The sequence below is a fragment of the Podarcis erhardii genome (genome assembly GCF_964252035.2).
Source record: "Podarcis erhardii genome assembly, chromosome: 3".
NCBI lineage: Eukaryota > Metazoa > Chordata > Lepidosauria > Squamata > Lacertidae > Podarcis > Podarcis erhardii.
This window is the reverse complement of record NC_138507.1, coordinates 70,365,234-70,373,153: the sequence shown is the minus strand read 5'-3', so window position 1 is coordinate 70,373,153 and position 7,920 is coordinate 70,365,234.

Here is a 7,920-nt window from a genome sequence, read left to right as displayed (position 1 = left end):
CAGGTATCAATATATACCTAGGATTCTGGGATAATGAAGCAATGGCTGGTCCCCATTTCCCCCATTTTTAAAAAAAGTTAAGTCTAACTGTTACCCAGATTCATCCTACTTCAATCATTGTTTCCCACCAATTAATATACACAAGGCTTACTTCTGCGATAAATTCCCTAAAGTTTCCAGGCAAAATATGTGGTGAAGTTGATAATGGCCTTGGCAATGTCACTCAGTTCTGCTTTGAAACAGCAGCAATTTCAAATCCAAGAGGAACTCCATAACTGAATGATAACACCGTAATGGTGGATGGGGAAACAGCTAATGCAGAAAGCAAGGCTACATACATCATCACCTCCCAGGTGACAAACCTCACATCCAAATCAGATGAGATAATAGTATATGTTATTCAAATCTCCAGTCATGATGTCATATTTGTGTCCATTGCTAAAATCTAGCAGTTTTCATTTGTTTATATGAGATGGAAAAAACATCTGTATCTGGGCAGAGTGCTATGGGACACTATCAGCTTGGGGGTAATCAAACTGATCAAGGGGTGGAGGAAAGGTTACAGCATTTGGGGCCCTTTATTTTAGAAATAAGGTACATAATAGAAGTGTACAAGAGGGTGGATAATAATAGCAGAACTCATAATACCAGAAATGAGGCCCATCCAATGAAAGTAAATGTTGGAAGATTAGGGCAATTATACAGTCCATAGATGGTCTTTGACAAGATGTCATCATGGCTCCCAACTTGGATGTCTTTAAAAGAAATTCATAGAGGATAAGGCTATCCAGAGGTGCCAATTTGCGAGGGAGATTTTTTTTGGGGGGGGATGGAAGTTGCATCAGGACGGTGTGCGTCATGTCAGGACATCACGCACGTGACATGCCAACATTGCCTCAGGTCAGAGGAGCTGTGGCAGGGCAGATTCAATGGCAGGCCGTTCCCCCTCCTCTTGCTGCAGAAGGGAAGGAGGGGAAGAAGCAGCCCCTGATCAGTGGTGGAGGATGAGGAGTCGGAGCCGGTGGCCAATGAAGCCAGACTGCTGCTGGATTCCTGGCTGCTCTGACCTGACTTTTTTAACACTGGACCTCCCCAAACAAATATGGAGGGAGGCAAAAGGGTTTGGCTCCTGGAGTTGGTGCCTCTGCTGCTAGCCAGGATGGCCATGTTCTGTCTCCACAGTTGGCAGTACTCTTCTGAACACCAGTTGGACTCGGGTCCTGCTTGTGGGCATGTAGCTGACCATTGTGAGAACAGGATGCTTGGTAGTCTCTGGCCTGATCCAACAGGGCTTTTCTTATTCTTGGCCTTCCTGTGTTTATTCCTTCCCTTTTTTTTAATTGTTTCTGTTTATCGTAAGCCTGTAGGCAGGGTTTAGCTTCTTTCTTACCACTTAGGCAGTGGTAAGAAATGATTTAAGAAGAGTGTAAATAATAAGATGGTGGGAAGTCATGCACAGGGATGGTACAATTGTCTTCTTCCGCCGAGCACACAACTCTGGGAGGGACGCATATGGAGTGGTGTGGGAGGGAGGGGACATCCGCCTAGCCAGCTAGATCAGCTGAATCAACCCTGGTGGTCAATGGGGTGACAGATGTCGCAGCCAGATCACCCCCACAGGCATTTCCTATTGCGCATGCTCAGTGTTTTGCTGCTCACCAAAGAGAATGTGGAACAGCTTGCATATGTCAGGCACCATGAACATGACCATCACTGGAAATGTCTGTTCACAGGCAAAGACTTTGGTTAGCCAAGGCCAGAGCTTAGGGATAGTGGGGGAATTAGAGAGGGGAGTGACTATGAGATGGGCCTGCCATTGTTTTATTGCCTTACTCATAGCATCAATTTCCTTTATTTGCCCTTTTTACATGCTTGGATTTCGCCCTACTTAATAAGCGTCATTCATTTTAATGTATATGAATAAAATAAATGATACCATGCAGAAGAAGATGGGGGAAATCCCTTTTGGAACCATACCACTTCATTTTGTTCAGTGTTTGGACAGCTAGAGGGATAGTCAAAATATTTAACCTCTTCTACTTTGTATTATATATTTTGATGTTTTAAAAAATACAATTTAAGCTCCACGGCATATTTGAGGAAGCCCTACCAATGAAATTCATTAGTGCTTTAAGAAGAAAAAAGCAAAGTAGTTATTTGCCAAGCACATGTTATAGATTATCCATATTTTTTCTTTTTTTCATCATTTTTTCATTGTTCATAAGTCTCAAGACTGGAAACAAACCTTATGACATCTGGGCTTCAAGACAGAGGAATTACTGCATGTCTGAGACACATAACTGTTTTTTTGTTTTGTTTAGTTTTTTTTGTCCTTTGCTCATAATATACTTACTTTACTTAGCTTTATGCTTTAAGTAACTGTGTTACAAGCAAATCTGCCAAAAACAAGGAGTCAGTAAGGCAAATAGCTGATGCCCTTTCATGACCTTGTGGGGAGGGAAAAGGAAGGATATGGCTTAGCTAGGATGGAAATCAAAACTATACAATAACTGGTTCAGGTTGCTAGCAGCTAACGCTGGCTCTCTGCCACTGTGCTGCTTCTCACTGTGTATCTCAAGTTTTAATGAAACCAAGTCATAACAAATATTTCAGCTTATTCCTGTTAATATGAAGGTTACCAAATTCCCAGCTTATTTGCCCAGCAAGGAAGCACTTTCTCAGGCATTTCGCATAAGGTTCATCTCGGGGCTATAGCTGTCACCTGCAAGGTATGATCCAGTCAAAGTGAAACACTTTTGGGGAGCAGAGGTGGAGCTAGCTGCCATGGCATGCTGTGTACCTGGGGGCGGGGCCCTGGGGGCGGGGCCAGTGTGCCAGGGGGCGGGGCAGCATCACAGGGGTGCGCTGCCTACGGCAAGGGTCCCAGGGGGCGAAACGCCCATGGGAACAAAGCGAGCCTCCCATGGGGCGTGGAGCAAGCTGCCCATGGCAGGCTGCTTCCTGGGCCCCCGTCGGGTGGGAGCCGTGCTGCTTTGCCAGCAGCCTTCCTCCCTTCTCTCTTCCTTTTGTCAGCTCGGGGGAGGCTCCACCCCCCCCAGGAAGCAGCCTAGGAGCGGGGGGCAACAGTGCACCGTCTGCCTGTGACTCTCCCCTGAGCTGTCAAAACGAAGGGGGAAGGGGGGAAAGCCACCGGCAAGGCAGCGCAGCTCTGCCCCTTCCTCCGACGGCTCGGGGTAGGATTGGGAGTCGCAGGCAGGCAGCATGCCGAATGTTTCCCCTCCTTAGTGATAACACCCAGGGCAGCCCGCCCCCACCGCCCCTTCCTCCGCCCTTGTTTGGGAGCCATTTATTTCAATGGGAGAGTTGAAACAAGTGATGGAATCTCTTTCATTGATATCCATGGGTCTTAATATATTAGTTTATTATTTTGTGTAGCTCATACCTGTTGTTCTTCTCTGCCAATACAAAAATATACACTGTGCATACTGGTGTGTGTGTATCAATTTTCTTTTAATTCATTTCCGTGTCTCTCATCTAGGCCAGCCTCCTTGACTCACAGTGGCCAACCAGGTGTGCAAAGAAAGCCTGCAAGTAAGACCTTACAATTCATTAATTGCTAATAAGTAAGCCCGCATTTTGCATTTTTCTGGATGGAAATTCAAAGTGTAAGACAGGCAGTGACTGCTGTTGGTTTCTCAATTAAACCTTAATGGCCTATCAAACCCATACAAAGATGACATAATGTGTATTTTGGAGATGCTAGGTGATTACCAGGCCTAATTAATTTATTATCCTTCTATAGTTCCCTATGTTCCTCTCTTGCTATTTTTTTTCCCCAAGAGAGAAATGATTTTGATTAAACCCTAATTAAATGAAGATATTTCTGAGGGAAGTTTTTTTTATAGACACCAGATGCTTCTTGTCACCATCACTGATGGGGCTTCGTTCTAGGCTTCTCATTTAGGCTGATTCACAGCACCAGAAGGAGCCAAAGGGAATCTTCTGCTCCAGCCACCTGCCCTATGGCAGAGCCATGCAACCCAAACAGGCCACCATACGGTAAATCCATGAGATCTGGATCATGTTAGGATGCCCACCTTGCAGAACCAAGCTGCAGATGGTTAGTGTAGATAGCTTCACACAGTGCAGTAAAGAAAGGGAAGAGGAAATGCCAATGAATTGCGCTTCCTCGTATTGTTCTCCTCATTTACAGTACGAAAAGGGCAAAGACTGGCATTATTCAAAGGCATGGATGGAGGTGGCAAACAAACAAAGGTTAGATCACTGCTGGCATTACGAAGGGTAGAAAAGGTGGAGAGGCCACTTCCTGATGAACATTTTCCGATCATGCTTCAAGACCTTGTACCCTCAAGGTGTTAACAAGCAGATCTAAGGTGATCCAGCTAGCTCAGAACAAAGGTGTTGACAGCTGCCTGGTTAGATATTAATAACACCTGTTGCACTAAGCCATTTACTATTTCCATTAAGTATGAAAAACACTGAATGCTTGACCTAAGCATAGTGGGAGTCAGGCCAAGAGAGATTTAACTTTTGCTCAACAGTGATTCCTGCTTGAGGTGAAAAGCAGCCAGCAATAGTAACTACTTTGATTTCCACAAGAATTAGCAGTTGCAACTGTGTTCCTATGAATATTGGGATGGTAGTTGACACAAATTGGTTATGGAGAGAACGAGGAAGTATTAATTCTGATAAAAGCTCCATTCATGGGGAGGGGGAGGAGGGAAAGCTTTCCAGCATGAATAACTTGTTTCATTTACTTTCATCCTGTTTTTTAGGCATCTACAGCAAAAGTGCAGTGTAGCGGCTAGAGTTTTGAACTTCGAATGGGGAGACACAGGGTTGTTAGGGTTTGTTCAGGGGGAACTCACAGGAACTCAGTTCCGACACCGCTCAGGTGAGTTCTGGCAGCTCTGAAGTGGGCACCATTCTAAGAGAACGAGGGAGGTGTTCGTGTTGAGTTCCGGCACCTCTTTTTCTAGAAAAATAGCACTGGGACCCAAGTTCAGATTTCTGCTCACTCATGAATCTCAGTGGGTGACCCTGAGTCGGGAACTGTCTGCTTAACCTGTCTCACTCACTGGCTATGTGGTGTAGTCATGAAGTCAAATCTGAGGGAGGGCATTAGATTTTCAGTCTTTACACTTCATATCGTGGAGGTAGAGAGGTGGGGAAATGGCATTCAGCAGTTACAACTGGGAATGTGGCAGCCCCCCTCCCACTGCAATGCCAAATGGAAGCAGCTTTTTTCATAACTTGTAAATGGTATTCGGAAACAGGCCTTGAGGTCAATAACGTCAGTTAATTTTTGGCTGTTGCTTTCTTCACTTTTCTTAATTTTTGATAATCTCCCCACCCCCCACCCCCCATAAACTTGGTGTTATCTTGGAGAAAGTCAAGCCTGACTGTCATCCAGTAGTATCTGAAGAAGTAATGAAAAAAGATACATCCTGGAGTTTTTATCATTCAACTTTTATTCTACCGCTGCATTGTATTTGGACTGTGTATTATTTGAGATATGTATTTCATTACTAAGTTATTATCAGGGCTATTTTTCAGCTGGAACTCACCGGAACTCAGTTTCTAGAAAAATAGCACCAGTTATTATTGTCAACATTCATTGGTTCGTATCTGCTTTTGGGGCATTTGTCTTCTCCAAATTATAGACTGTCAAATGGCTTGAATCAGGAAAACCAAAAGAAGACACTCAAGAGTGCACAAAAATGAACATTTTATCTGTACAACCAGGGCCACCACAAATAAGAACAATAGGTGGATATTCTCCCACTCTATGTATGCTTCTAAATGTCATTGAGTGTGACATTAAAGAAAGCATTATGCACACATAAGGAAAATGTACAGGTGTGTAATGTCGGAGCATGCTTTGCACACAAATTATAATCATGTACCACAGGGCAGTTCTAAATTTCCCTTCTAGAAAGCCCTACCCCACAAACCATATTTTTAAAATGTTGTCTGCACAGGGTAAGATAGCAGTGTGATAATAGCTTGGCTTGTTCCCTTTTCTTACAATATGAGACTGGAGAATGTAAACAGGCAGGTCTGCGTAGGCTATGTTGCAGCAGTACTGGTCATGTAACAGAGTTCATGTTGAAGAGAGATCTAATGGATCATACTCAATATTGTATTCCGCCCCCCTCATCTCCAGTGCTTCATTCTCAAATTACCTCCAGGTTGGAGTGTGAGAATCTTCCATTTGAGTGTGCCCTTGATTGGTGAGGGTGCACAGCTTTAGTTATAAAAGCATAGAATCATAATTGTAGAGGTTCATCTAGTCCAACCCCCTGAAATGCAGGAATCTCACAGAAGACTATCTAATGCTGCAGTACTGATGTGCCAGGATACATTTCATGGGCACTGGAAAAAACCCAGTGGTTTCTGCATAATGCCTTTGAAGGAACTGCCAGTCTGCAGTTATTCCTGTATTTAGATCACTAAATGCATCCTTATAAGCTTTGCCATCAGATTAGAATGAACAAATAGAGGAGGTTGAAATTGCAGATTTGTGGGGGAAATCCTTGCATCATTGTAACATGTGCTATTTGTTTAGAAGACATTATTAGGGCTACACATGCCCTGCCAAAAAGAAGTCCCAATTCTGCTCCAAGAAAGTTCAGATTACTGTGTACTACTTCTATTCCCAAAATAAAAACTGCAATGTTTATGCAAATGCAGTTTGCTTGATATAAATCTGTGTGCTTTCTTTTGAATATGTGGAATGCCTTCCACAACTTCCCCAAAGAGGGGAAGAAAACAGCAGTGGTGCATTATGGGAGCAGCAGGTCACAGGTCAGGAAATATAGCTGGAGGCTGTTGTGAAAGGAAGTACAGTGGTACCTCGGGTTAAGTACTTAATTCATTCCGGAGGTCCTTACTTAACCTGAAACTGTTCTTAACCTGAAGCACCACTTTAGCTAATGGGGCCTCCTGCTGCTGCTGCTGCGCCGCCGGAGCACGATTTCTGTTCTCATCCTGAAGCAAAGTTCTTAACCTGAAACACTATTTCTGGGTTAGCGGAGTCTGTAACCTGAAGTGTATGTAATGTGAAGCGTATGTAACCCGAGGTACCACAGTATAGCCACAGAAGGAACTGAATTTATGTCTTCTGAATAAAGTGTGTAGACATTACTTGTATGTACATGACCATGTAGGCAGTGTTTTTTTCTGGGGTATGCAGTACCAGTACCTTTTTTCTTCTTCAAATATTAAAAGTGTGACACTTTCTGTAACAATTTCATGGTAAGTACAGGCACACTTTTTTCTAAAACAAAAACCAAAAACACTGCGTGTAGGCCCAAGTCTTCCATTTAATAAATGCAGAGACTTTCACAACCAATGCTATGTATCAGTTTCCTTGTGAAACTCTGCATAAAGAAAAATACCACAGCCAAGCATTATACATACATTTTAATATGATAAATGGGATAATTCTATATTTGTCATCTAAATTCTCTTAAATTCATGGTTACAATCTGAAAGTAGATTGTACATGTGGCACAATGTGGAAATGAGTTTGGGGCTTATACACACTCCTACTGTGCGTGCATGGAATCTTCAATGATTTGCTGATGGGCAGTGAAATTGAGGAAACATTATGCTGAATATTTAGAAAGGTGGGGAGATTAGCTTTTCTGAGAAAATTGTCTTCCAGAAAATGCCTTATCAGTTAATGCTGACTGAAACTGTTAGTTCGTATGGGTAGATAAAGGAAGCTAAGGGCTAAGAGAACTGGAAGGAACAGGCCATTGTTTCTGTCAAGAATTTTATTCCTGGCATTTCCATGTGGGGTTGGTAGAAACTCCTGTCTGAAACCCCAGAGATCCTAGTTCAGGGTGGACAACCTGCGGCCTTCTGGAAGTTGTTGGACTACAACTCCCATCACCCCTGTTGGCCATGATAGCTGGGACTGATGAGAACTGG